Source organism: Panthera onca, chromosome E1 (genome assembly GCF_046562875.1).
Source record: "Panthera onca isolate mPanOnc1 chromosome E1, mPanOnc1 haplotype 2, whole genome shotgun sequence".
Classification (NCBI taxonomy): Eukaryota; Metazoa; Chordata; class Mammalia; order Carnivora; family Felidae; genus Panthera; species Panthera onca.
The window spans coordinates 34,280,099-34,294,520 of record NC_138352.1 but is presented as its reverse complement, the minus strand read 5'-3'; the positions used below and the strand labels follow the sequence as shown (position 1 = coordinate 34,294,520).

The following is a 14,422-nucleotide window of genomic DNA, read 5'->3' as shown; positions in this document are numbered from 1 at the left end:
TCTGAGCTATGAGCACAGAACCTGCCACAGCGCTCAAACTCGGGAATGGTGAGCTCATGATGTAGGCCAAAGTTGGAGAATTTGGACGCTTAACTGACTGAGCGCCCAGGTGTCCCTTATTTAAATAAGGTCATCCTTATTTAACATAGGATGAGACTACATAGGGATGTAAACACTGGAAGTCAAGCATCAATGGGAACCATCACAAAAGCTGGCTGCTACAACTTCCACAATGGTTCTGGAGCTCAGATCCATCATCAGAGCCCTAAACCTGTACAATCAGCTGTCTACTGGATAGCTTTTTGTTGATAATAATGCCAATAGCTTTACAAGTATTTCACATACTTTTATTTGTGAAAACTTGCAATCTGGTACAATGATATATCCATCAAAATGTTCTCTTTGGGAATTGTGTCATGGTGGTAGAAGTGGTTAGGTGTTGGTTCTGAGCACTATCAAACAAGCTTAAGAAGGATGTTGTAATTATCATTTATTGAATACCCACCCTGTGTCAGACATGATGTCTAGTGCTTCATATCACTATCTCACAACACCTCTATGAAAGGAAGGCATTCTTCCCATTTCATAAAGAAACATAGATGAGAGAGATGAGAGTAACTTGTCTAAACTTACCAATTACACAATCAGTATGATAGAGCAGGAATAAAAATTTAGGCCTATTTCTTTTTTTTTTTTTTTTTTTTAATTCCATTCCATGGCTTCTTTAGCAGTTTGAACTTTGTGTACCCTACCCACCAGGGTATCTTTACTCTCTAAAGGAGAATTCTCAAATATCAGAAAACTCAGGGTCTGGTCTGGTCTTGTCCATCTGTCTGTTCTTTTCTTTTCTTTTCTTTCTTTCTATATGAGTCAGTTCAGTGCTACATTATTGTATGTAGTCTTAGAAGTAATTTTCAAAAGTCACTGGCCATAGACATTTAATACAGTTTGTAAAACACTAGTCTGTCAATTTTCCTTATCAAATCATTTCTCCTAGAGTTGTTTTCTACCTTACTAGGCTAAGAAAATGAAATAATTTGCTAACTAGTATTCTTAAAAAAGTCTCTCAAAATGCTAATTCTTAAATATCAAAAATACAAATTCTTTTTTTTTATTATTTTTAAAAAATTTTTATTTATTTTTGAGACAGAGAGAGACAGAGCATGAACGGGGGAGGGTCAGAGAGAGAGGGAGACACAGAACCTGAAGCAGGCTTCCAGGCTCTGAGCTGTCAGCACAGAGCCCAAAGCGGGGCTCGAACTCACAGACCGTGAGATCATGACCTGAGCTGAAGTCGGAAGCTCAACCCACTGAGCCACCCAGGCACCCCCAAAATACTAATTCTTAAATATCAAAAAAAGGGGAATAGAGAAAGGCATGGCAAGGTATGTTGAATATCTTCTGCCTGGTTTTCTTTACCATCACCTTACTGTCTTTTTATAGTCCTTGGGCAAACCCTTATTCTCATAACTGTTTTGATGCATATTACAGATCCCCTTGGCCCTGTACTGATGCACAATGAAATCCAGGAGGAACAGGGTTGCCACTGCTTAGGTTCTGACACTTAACAAAAACAGCGAACTTTTGTAAAATAGTGATGATGATGGAGGAAGAGGAGAAGGAAGAGAAAAGAAAATTAGCTAAAGGCAAAGTTCAAAGGGCAATTTAAGGAATTGCCAAAGGAAAAAGAGAAAGCAAGTGGCAGTCTCAGGCCTTAAATAGCTCAGTTTTTAACCAATTCCAGTGTTCCTTGCTTCCTACTCTCTTCCTTCTTAATCATTACTGACTCATTGTAGACTTGTACCACCAGTACAGATGAAAAGTTTACTCCACTGGTTTCTTGAAAATTTAATTTATTGAACTTTCTTGATGCCTGATGTAATGTTTATTTTTCAAATTTGCTAAATGCACATTTTAGATAAATTTATGAAGAAGCAGTGACCCAAAGCACTTTCTTCCCTATTTTCCAAACACTATTCATAAGAAATCAGAGAGCTAGAGACAAAGAGATCATACAGTAGTATTTTGCAACACTCTAGAGTGCAATGTGAAGCAATGAAAATCCAAGCATTTTAGTTAGGATTTGGATAAAAAAAAAAAAAAAATTCCAATCAAACTGATCCAAGAGTAAATTTAAATTTCATATGTGTTTACAGGGCCCTTGGGTGGCTCAGTTGGTTAAGTGTCACACTCTTGATCTTGGCTCAGGTCATGATCTCTCAGTTCATGAGATCGAGCCCCACATGGGGCTCTGCGCTGACAGCATGGAGCCTGCTTGGGATTCTCCCTCTCTCTGCCTCTCTCTGCCCCTCTCCTGCTTATGCTTGCTCTTTGTCTCCCTCTCAAAATAAGTAAACTTAAAAAAAGTTTTTTAACTTAAAAAACTTTTTAAAAAAAGTTTCATATGTGTTTTAAAGAAAAAAAAAGTTAAAACATCACATATTTTCAGGGCACCTGACTGGCTCAGTCAGTGGAGCATGTGGCTCTTGATCTTGGGGGTGTGAGTTTGAGCCCCACGTTGAGTGTAGAGATTACTCAAAAATAAAAATCTTGCAAAAAAAAGTCACATATTTGCTCCAGTGTAGGAGAAGACATTGCTGTACAATCCCATACCTAGAATGGTTTTAGGTTCTGTTGAGCTAGGTCCTAAAAACTCACAAATGGCAACTCAAGACATAGGAAAACGTAAACAACAAAAGGAAATGATTTTAACTGTCAAAGGCAAAATTTTTGTACAATGACTCTAAGGAAAGCTGCAATCCTAAAGAGCGTCTTTCATTTTTTCACATGGTAGCAGACAGCTGGCATGGCTCTATCTGAGTTTGGCAGACTTGCTTAGTCATCATCAGAGGACCCTACACACCCCAGAGATTCATCCTTTAAACATCTAAGCACAGGGCACACAGTTTCTAAAAGGAAGGTGGCTGAAGATATTCCATTTTACCAAAACAAGAAGATATGGCCCATTTCATTCTTTTTCATCAAAAAAGAAAGGAAGAATAATGAGAGACATGGATATGGCCTCACTCACCATTAGAGAACAAAGGGGGAGATGTACAAATGGCTCATGATAAGGTTACAAGTGAAGCATGGCTACCAAACAAGACTAGTGAGGTACTGGGAGAGTTGAGGCTTGTAACACATACGGGACAAAAGATATAGACATTTTTTTTTTGGCTGTATGAATTGGTAAGTTTATTTATATTTGCTGTAAATACTGACATGTGGACTAATTTGTGTTTTCTATTTACTTGATTTTTCTTATATATTTTCTTTTATCTATTTTCTTGCATATTATCTTTTATCTATTCGTGTATGTTAAACTTTATTCTGTTTAGTGAGATGAATACTCCTAGGTCTACACTATTTGCTTTTCGTGTCAGGCAATGAAAGGAGAGTGCACTTTATTAGGGTAAAAAATAATATATATTCTATTTCTACCTTTACATGTATATCTTAAAACTTTAATAAGTATATTTAATGCAGCAAATCAACAGTTCTACACTGTAGACACGTTTTTTTTCTAAATAAGGCTGTTCTGGAGTGGGCCTAGTAACGTGCCTTGAAAAATCAATGTAATTTAAAATACCAGTTTTTAAGTGTTAACGAAATTAAAAATCCTACACATAAATGTCTTACTTTTAAAAATAAAGGTTGGGTCTCAGCCATACTCTAAAAACTAGAATACTTGGGTCTATGAAAGGAAAATAAAAACTAGAACTCACTGACAAAGTAGTGATAAAGTTGCAATGCCCTTTTGGTAACTCAAGACCAAAAACCAAATGAGGCTAGAATCAGGAAGAAAATAGGGAAGTGACTGTATAACAAAGTACCTGAACTTCTGCTTAAGAAAAAGGACATAATCAGGCAAAAAGCTATGCATGTGAAGAATGGGAAAGTAATATGGCAGGAATGGAAATGGCTATTAGCAAAGGAAGGTGGCATTGTGGGTGATAGTTTTCTGTTTTGCAAATTTCTCTTTAACGATGTTGTTACACTGGGTTTTCATTTTTTTTTTTAAAAGGACAAAAAAAAAAAAAAAAAAAAGCCTAACAGTACAGGAAAACACACCGTGGGAACAGAGTCAAGCACACAGATGTTTTGCGTAAGCTGCATTTTCAGAGACATCTGCCTTTGTGCAAGACTTGAAAAAGTAAAGCTGTTGTCAACAAGTTCTCCAAAGTGAGGGGTGGGGCCTGAGAGAAAGTGAGCTGTGAAGAAACCAACAATTAGAACCCTGAGGGCTGAGAAACACATGGTTTCTTAGACTAAGTTCCTCATTTATGAGCCACCTCTCTGCCCAAAATGCTTTGCTATCAGCGATGTCTCCTACTGAACCAAAGAGGACTCAAGCTGCCCATGTCTCTACTCAAGTGACTGAGGTTCTCTGTTAGCAGTGCCACTCAGCTCTTTGCAGTGGTTGCCTAACTCTGTGGTAGGAGAGATAAGGCAGAGTCTATGTAAAAATCTGAGCGGGAAGCAAGATGCCCCACTCCTCCTTTCTTGTTCCAACTCCAAATAAAAACACTTATTATGTATGAAAAAATTCATGTAAAAGCAAAGATAATAAATACGTTCATCTGTTCTACTGCCTTGCTTTCGTGTAAGTTAAACTTTATTCTGTTTAGTGAGATGAATACTCCTAGGTCTACAGCGTTTGCTTTTTCGTGCCAGGCAACGAAAGGAGAGTGCGTTTGCACTTGCTTTACGTACTGCCCAGTCTAACATCACGTACAGAATGTTTAATAAATGTGATCGGAAAATGATAACAGGGATGATGCTGAAGACTCAAGTATACTTCGGAGGATAATAAAGGAGGAAAATCACTGTGTGAAACCTCTTCTCTGCTGTTCATGTAGGAAGTGCCTAAGCCCATATGTCTGCAACACAGACCACAGGGAAAAGCTGCCTTACTTGTTCTTGTTTGCAGCCTTCCATCATGCCTGATGTGAGTGGGGGACTTCTCAACAAAAGAACTTTCAACTTACTTGCAAAGTTCTTACAAAGTTCTATGTAATGTTCTGTCTTGAACTTCTCTTTTCTGAGAAGTTGGGTGGGTTGTATGGGTTACTGTCCTACATTTGCCTTCTGGGCAAGTTGACTGCAAAAGATTTTAGACACCTCTTGTTCAGGCACAGGAGCTTCTTCTGGGCAAGTTGACTGCAAAAGATTTTAGACACCTCTTGTTCAGGCACAGGAGCTTCTTCTAGGTCCTATAAAAGCTCCACTTACTGTTAACATGACAATGTCGCTAATAATCTGTAGGTTTATACAAATTTGTTAGGATAAAGCTACCCAAACTGCTAATATAATCTCACTATATTGTGAAAGAGTGGTGGCAGGTCTGCAGTAAAGATGGGGAGCGGTAAGCTGGGCACAGATCTGAAAGGTCTTATACAACTTGCCAAAGAATTTGGATTTCACTCTGATAACACAGATCCAAAGTTAGCATTTCCAGAAAGATTTCTCCAACTACAAATGCAGAATGGATTGGAAGGGGTTAAAACTTAGAAAAAAAGGAAGATAGATGTTACATTAGTATTCCAGGCAAGAAAGAAGGGTGGTCTGATCTGAGCTGATGGGAATGAAGAGGACATGGATATCTTGGGGATATCTGTCTGGTTTACTTTCTGGTAAGATGGAAAATTTGTCCATAAATAAATTCAAATTGTAAGAAAAATCCGAGAGAAAAGCTTTGATATGTGCAAATTTCTTGCACTCAAAGAACGTCTTTTTCTGTGTACCTCCTGACTTTCCAGACTGATCATCTTTTCCCTTTAATAAATTCCAATGCTTTGTGACTCTCACCCAGGAGGGTCCAAGAAAGAAGCATATTTACATGGCTAACAGCCTTCATACCACCTGCTTTGTCCAAACTTTTCTCAAAATAGGTTTCTTTCTCTTAAGTTATACTTTGTTAATCCTCAGATTTTGATGTAAAATCTGTTTTACTCTATCTGCCAGCTGACAGCCAATCATCCTGGACAAGTCAGGGAACCTTACAGGCAATTTTTGTTCATGTCACTTTGTTATCACACATGTCTATATCATTTCCTGCCAGGCACCAAACTTCCAGCGTCAAGGAAGAACAGCGGAGGAGAATGCTTTTACACAAAGGACTTCCCTCCTTCCTTATCCCCTATGCAACGGATATGACAATATACTGAATGATACAGTGAGGGCTCAAATGAAATGAAAGATAATGCAGCTAAGTTCTGAAATCACCATTTTAAAGCACTCAAAGACAGAAAACTTAGTTGTCTGAAAGTAATAGCAAGCAAGATGAATCAAAACCTGAAGGTACTTCCATCAAAGGAAAGCAAATGAATTTTATAAATTCATTTGTATTACATTAGAATAGGACATGTAGGGAGGAACTGCTAGGCAGGTAGTGCCAAATCTCTTTGGCTCTCCATTTTTAATAACATATTTTAATTTAGCTATCTATTAGAAGACAGTTCTCATAGATAATTTCTCTGTCTCTAAAATCAGTAGTTGTGCAAAATGCAGCTGTTTGAGAATTTTAAAAGAATTTACTTTACAGATGAACCACAGGCTATCCAGATGAAAGGACTGGAGCAAGTCTGGGGAATAAGATTTGATTCAATACACATCTATGATTTTTTTTTGTAAAGTAGACTTCATGCCCTGCGCAGTGCCCAATGAGGGGCTTGAACTCATGACCCTGAGATCAAGACTTGAGCTGAGATCAAGAGTCGGACGCTTAACCAACTTAGCCACCCAGGTGCCCCTCAGTATATATGTAAATTACAGTATAGTTGCCATGCTATAATAGGCAACTATCTTTGCTTCTTCTCTTCTACAAATGAGATCATAACACTAAACAAGATGTTTGAGTGAAACAGGATGAGAAGTATAAGGTGGCTACATCAAACCTTTCCACAAATAGACTTCCAGTTCTCAGATCACGTTTTCCCTGACTTAGGGGAAGCAGTAAACAGTAGGTGCACATTTGGCTAGGATTCACCTGACCCGTGTTTTCTAATCTCACTTTGCCTATGGCTGGATGCTTCTGAGTCAGTTTTAACATGTAGGCAGATTCTCCATTTACAAAAGAGAAGGTTAGTATCTCACTTCTTGCAGGGAAACACAAGGTAGGGAGAAAAGCATGGAACTGACAGGTGACCTGGAATTCTTGTCTGTCACTAATGAATCATATAAAATGAGGTGAGACAATTAGATCTCAATTTTCTGATAGAACATTATAAACTCTCCAAGTTTATGATTTTTAAAAGATTATCACTAGGAACCTTAAAAGCACTCCACTAGTTCAAGATGAAATCATCACCATATTTTAAGAGTATTAAAAAACAATGAAAAAAATACAACCAGGTTTCTCACAGAAGAGACGAACTCTCAAAGAACACTCCCAAAAGTTATGTCACAATGGGATGGACTATTCTGTAAATATGACTTCAATCCTATAGGTTTCTGTTTAGTTAATTTGTTTACTAGATTCCGGCTTCCACTGGAAAGTTTTTCTACAAGTGGAATCTCATCCCTCCCCAACCCCAGTGTTGGTTAATTAAGAAAAAAAAGGGATGGGAAGATCATATGGGTAGTTTTACACTCAAAAAAGAGGGTAATAGATGGCTGTTTAAGCTAAAGGGTAGTATATTGGAATTACCTGCACTGGCCATATTACCGATTCATTTAGCCCTCTAGAAAACCATTATATCTCGCTTTATCTGAATTTCTTCATCTGTAAAACAGGAGATCAGATTGATCTACCCTGTCTCGCATGCTTAGGGATAAAATATCCTTTTTTCTTGGTAGACAAAAACTGGTGTAAGCTTTCTAAAATGGAGCAAGTATTGGGACTATATAAATGCAAGTTATTAAAGTACATAAAGCTTAGGCTTTACCATTTACATCTTGAATAAATGTTTTTTTAAATTAAAAAAATTTTTTTTACATTTATTTATTTTTGAGAGACAAAGCCAAGTGGGCGAGGGGCAGAGAGTGAATGAGACAGAATCTGAAGTAGGCTCCAGGCTCTGAGCTGTCAGCACAGAGCCCTATGTGGGGCTCGAATTCACAAACCATGAGATCATGACCTGAGCCAAAGTTGGACACTTAACTGACTGAGCCACCCAGGCGCCCCCTGAATAAATGTTAAGTTTAGGTCAATTAAATGGAAAAAGAAATCACCCTCTAGGCATGTTTTCATATGGAATGAACTCTGGCTTCCTTCTGAAGGGACTCATGTTAGCTTTTAAAACAATTTATTGGTTTGGTGCAGAAAGCTTTTTACCTAAGGAAGCTGAGCAGTTGGAAAGAACATCTAAGCCTATAAGCAAAACTAGAACACTGTCCCTATTTCTTTAAATTTAGTTGTTAACACTAGTAATGAAGACCAGCTAAGGTCATTCTTCTGTCTCTTACCATATCAGCCAAGTCCACACCTCGCTATATTTAGGTAAGTTATGCCTATCCCATTAAAGACAGGAGATTCAGATCTACGCATAGGATCACAGCAGTGGGGTTTTACCTCAGCTTAGGGGGGAAAGACGCTAACAAAAAACCTGTATAATGATGTATTCCTTGGCAACCAAGAGAACAACCAATGCTCAATTTTATTTCATTCTTAACAGACATATAATCTCTAGGATGCATACAGCAATCTCTACCACAAACTCTGGCATAGTCATGACTAAAGCAAAACTGTGAATATCTTTTGGGTAACTCTCTTGCCATGACTGCCTGTCATGTCTTAGCCAGAGACAAGGAACTGCCCAGGTTAACAGGGTAAAACATTTCAACAGTCTGGTCTCCTGGGAATTGGAACAAACAGGTTTACAACTCAGGAATCACCATTATTTTAAAACATCAGGGTCTGGCTGGGTACAGCCCTGTAGCAGTGTCCAGCTGACAGCCAATAGGACCCAGCATTCAAAAAAGGAAGAACTGGGGCACCTGGGTGGCTCAGTCGGTTAAGCATCTGACTTCGGCTCAGGTCATGATCTCACGGTCCGTGAGTTCGAGCCCCGTGTCGGGCTCTGTGCTGACCGCTCAGAGCCTGGAGCCTGTTTCAGATTCTGTGTCTCCCTCTGTCTCTGCCCCTCCCCTGTTCATGCTCTGTCTCTCTCTGTCTCAAAAATAAATAAACGTTAAAAAAAAAAAAAAAAAAAGGAAGAACCAAATGGAGACAAAGTGACTTATGTATTTATAAAAAAAAAAAAAAAAAAAAAAAAGTTATGGAACATGGATTTTATAATAAAGGATGTGATGAAGTGAGTCAGAGACATGGTAGTGCAGGTAATGGGGAACCTGCTTGGATGAACATATTTCCTTAAGTGGCCTCTAAATCTGGAATCAAAAGAATGTATCTTAGGAAAATTTCTGAGGAAAATATCTTAAAGAAAAATAAAATTGCCCTCAAGAGAAAGCTAAGAAAACTCCAGTAACAATCAGATGTTTTGATACCTCCCCAACTGTCAGGGGGCGGGGGGGGATTACATACATTTAAAGAATGTAGTAAACATACTTCTGAAACATAAGTATAACAAACAAATCTGTTTATCTTTATTCAAAGGAAACTGCACACTGCAGTTATGAACATTTCCACTGTAGGTAAGATAAGCAGATGTTGGATGTTTTCCCAAAGTTTCTCTAGTGTCACTGAAGAGGTTTATGAAATCTGCTTTACATTTTTTCAGTTAACAGTTAATGCTAAAAAGGCAACATTCTGAATGTTTTTCTCTTCATATTTTATCATTTCTACAGTGACATAGTTAAACAATAGTTACCAAAAAGAAAACAAAACATATAGTTAGACATTATACTTGTATCTTCATTTTCCAATATTTACTTCTAAACTAAAAGTTACATAAATAGTTCAATATTTCAAATAGAGTGAATTTTTAAAATCCCCATTTTCTGCTTCCTCTGCCTCAAACCCCACTTAAAGAAAAATACCTATGTCTAAGTATTCTCAATTGACACTGAAAACTGAAGTAATCCTCTTAGGGGAAAAAGTCCTAAGACAGATAAATAAAGCTGTTTTTTTTTTAAATTTTACTTTTTTTTCTTTATAAGGTGTTTAATTTCTTTTTTCTTTTTTTTTTTAACGTTTATTTATTTTTGAGACAGGGAGAGACAGCATGAATGGGGGAGGGTCAGAGAGAGAGAGGGAGACACAGAATCCGAAACAGGATCCAGGCTCTGAGCTGTCAGCACAGAGCCTGACGCGGGGCTCGAACTCACGGACTGCGAGATCATGACCTGAGCCAAAGTTGGATGCTTAACCGACTGAGCCACCCAGGCGCCCCTAAGGTGTTTAATTTCTAAGAGAGCTAAACTGGTCTGAGTTTTCTCAAGTCTTTATATGCAAAACCCAGATTTTTTTTGCCACAGCAAATAGGTATTGGATTAATGCCTAAATAAATAATGTGAGATGGCAAGAAAGCAAAAATGGCACCTAAAACTTGACTGGTCACACTTCTGAAAATTTATAACTATATGTGGTAGGCTGTAGAAATTGGTCTTAACAGCAAAGAATGGTTTAATAGCTTAGAGAATCCTTGACCTTCAGTGCACAACTGAGTTCAATAGCACATTCATTCCACTAAATGTCTAAGCCCCGGGCAATGTCTCCCAAACCTCCCAACAAGCCCTTTATAATTAATTTACAAGCCCTTTATAATTAATTTACTAAGTACCTGGATTAAATGAAATTAGAAATTCTAATTCCTCTCATAACTTTTTCTTCAAAGTAACAACTTTAAGTCATTTTTGCCTTCTAGGATATAGTTCAAAGCACCAGAAATACTTTACCCACTATTGCTTCTCTTTACACTCATCACATAGGTTGTGACTATTTGTTGAAGAACACACAATATTCAGACTTTACAGTAATATTCCTAGTTTTTCTTAAGCAAATTCCATTTCTGGAATATCTACTCCAAGATTATTATGAGAGTGAGAGAGATGGAGGGGGGGAGAGGGAGAGAGAATGAGAATTCAAGAGGCTGCACAATCCTTCTCAATAGTGAGAAAATGTTAGCTCAGGATCTTTCAGAGTTGGGAATCATGAGTGATTGTTTAAAAATGGATAAATGAATCTCACTGGTAAGGTCGAAAAGCTTAAAAAGAGTTCTGATTTGGGGCGCCTGGGTGGCTCAGTTGGTTAAGCGTCTGACTTCAGCTCAGGTCATGATCTCTCAATTCATGAGTTTGAGCCCTGCATCTGGGCTCTGTGCTGACAGCTCAGAGACTGGAGCCTGCTTTGGATTCTGTCTTTCCCTCTCTCTGTCCCTCTCCCACTCCCACTTGGTCTCTCTCTCTCAAAAATAAACACTAAAAAAATTTTTTTTAATTAAGAAAAAAAGAGTTTTGACTTAATTTCTAAGTCAAATGCCTGAGACAGTCTATTCCAGGTTCTTAATTTGGGGCATGAGAAGGGATTGGGAGGGAATGTCACTAGATTCCTTTGACAGTTTGATGAAAGCTATGGCCTCTCCTGCAGAAAAATAAATGTATTAATCATATACAAACCCACTTTTGCATGTGATTTCAAAGTATCCATGAATTTCTTAGTCTAAAACTCTGGATTAAAGGAACCTGGTAATTGCTTTACAGAAACTATGGGCAGCTGAGAATTAACAGCCTCCCCACTATTACCCCTCATCTTTTAGCAGCTAACAACTCCACTTTAACAAGAGGCAAACACTGATCAATGCTTGGATTTAACTTTGAAACCAAAGGAAACACACATCAATAGATAAAGTTTGGGACTTTCTAAGGGTCTTTTTTTATTAATACTTTGGACTCTTTCAATTCTAAAGCACACAACAGGCAAATCGAATGAAAAGACCCTCTACCTCTCCCCACTATGCTGCCCCCATTTCTCCCTATTTCTGAAAAATCCCTCTCCAACACATTTAAATTACAAAGATCCCCAAGCATTAGGTGAAACTTCACTCAGTGAACCCCTGAAGTACTAGATATAACAGAATTTCAGTACAATAAAAAATTCTGGACAAGATTTTGAAATTCATTAAAGTTGAATCAGACCAGCAAATGAGATGTTACATTTCTTAAACCTGATGGATACTCCAGAAATTTTAACAGCCACCCAGAGCATGCCATTCCATGTACCATGCTGCTACAGTACTTATTTTCGAGGAGTGTGAGAAATCTAGTATCACTAATACATTAAACATTGCTTTATTATGGTAAGTGATTCATCATGAAGGAAATGAGTAGGTTTCGAACTTTATTGATCTTATGATTTTATAATGCATGCTACACGGGAAAGGAGATTAAATGCAAAGTGTAACTGTTACTATAAAGGTTAATGTTTATCACAGTTAACAATCCTCCTCTATTGCCGTTATGTTCATAAATGCAGTGGCCTCATATTGTTTAGGTGAGTTTTTTATACCTAGAAATTGATTTATACAATACACCAAATATTTACACTTCAGTCTGTGGCTCAAACAATGATTTATCAGGTTGCTGACCATTTTTTCTAAAATAGGATCGCCTACTCCCAGCTTACTTTTCATCACTTTGTACTGCTTTTTCTTTACAGCTAATTTATTATTTTTTAATTTAATTCCAAGTTAGTTATCATATAGTGTAATAATGATTTCAGGAATACAATTTAGTGATTCATCACTTACATATAATGCCTAGTGCTCATCCCAACAAGTGTCCTCCTTAATGCCCACAGCCCATTTACTCCATCCCCCCCACCAAAAACCCTCCAGCAACCCTCAGTTTGTTCTTTGTATTTAAGAGTATCTAATGGTTTGTCTCCCTGTTTTTATTTTTGCTTTGCTTCCCTGTGTTCATCTGTTTTATTTCTTAAATTCCACACACGAGTGAATCATTTTGTCTTTCCTTGACTTCTTCTGCCTTGCATAACACACTCTAGTTTCATCTATGTTGTTGCAAATGGCAAGATTTCATTCTTTTTGATCGCTGAGAAATATTCCATTGTGTGCGCGCGCGCACACACACACACACACACACACCCCACATCTTTATCCATTCATCAGTGGATAGACATTCGGGTTCTTTCCATAATTTGGCTATTGTTGATAGTTTTAGCTAATTATTAATAATAATTTATTTACATGAAGGAATGTAAGCTCTAAGAGCTGTGACTTGAGTCTTTTTGGATCACTGATGCATTCCCAGTGCCTAAAACATTATAGGTCATCAATAAATGAATGAAAAGATATTTACTAAGTACAGATTTGAAACAGAGGCAAACATGGCACAGCACAAAAGCATGGGATATGAAGTTACGACTTGGATTTCAGTCACTGTTATTGCACTTATTGTTTACAGAACCTTGAACAAGTCACATCTCTTTGAATCTCAATCTCTTTCCTTTAAAATGATGCTAAAATATTACTGCACAGGGTTACTGCAAGTATTACAGAAAGTAACAGAAGTAAAAATGTGTTGCAAATATTCGTGATTGTATCTAAGAAGTTATTCTTGGAAAACTGGCAGAAAATTCTGTAAAACGGATCAATCTCGAGAAAGCAAGTTATCTCAAGTCACCTTATCCTTGGTCTTGCAGAACTGTAGAGGGAGAATGAAGTAGTGAGAAAGCCCTGAGTTAGAAAAGATGGGCTTGAACTTCACTTACCAGCTGGCTGACCTTGAGAAAATCTCTTAACCTAAGGCTTAATTTTCTAATCTATAAAATGAGGGAAAAATACTGCCTCAGAAGTGTAATTGTTTGATTCAAATGTTCCATTAATTATGAAAGCACTTTTAGAATATAATGCAGAATATGTGTTTTTATTAAAATCAATTAACTGGCATTCCTTAAAGAAAATCCTAATCTTATTTGTTCCACCAGTCAAATAGAAGGTTGTATTATTCAAGAATGTGATCACATAGACTATAGGCAGAAGTATACCTACTCCCAATTCTTGCTGCGGGCTCTCCAACTTTGGTGAGAGGATGGAACACACAGATGATAGAATAGGAAGATAGAGAGTGGGAAGAGAAAACAGAGATTCAGAAAGACGTGAATAAGTAGCAAAGCTCTGATCAACTACAGGTCTATTTAATTTCACATTCCACAGGCAGGGCCAACTTCAGGGATGTGTGATCTGTGCAGTTGCACAGGGTAGAAGCTCGCAGGGGCCCTGCACTCGGTTTAATGCTGTTGTCGCTGTCTTGAAATTCTCAGTTCTTTTTGAACAAGTGGTACCACATTTTCATTCTGCACTAGGCCCTGCAAATTATGTGGCTGGTCCTGCCCATAATCTTTCCACTAGAGGACAAGAACAATAGCTTAGTCTCAATGACTCTGTATACAGGAATCACTGCTAACTTAAAGGGCATTCACTAAAAAGGAGATCTTAAAACATGTTGGTGATCACACATTTATAATACTTGAAGTATTTTGAAGTGAGCAAAATACTTCTTAGAA

General features: G+C 37.6%; 1 protein-coding gene across 7 annotated transcripts in view; it reads right to left on the bottom strand.

The window, feature by feature from the left end:
• The window catches only part of SSH2 (slingshot protein phosphatase 2), a 256,836-nt gene that overhangs the window by 77,546 nt on the left and 164,868 nt on the right, over positions 1-14,422 (bottom strand). The window lies entirely within an intron of this gene.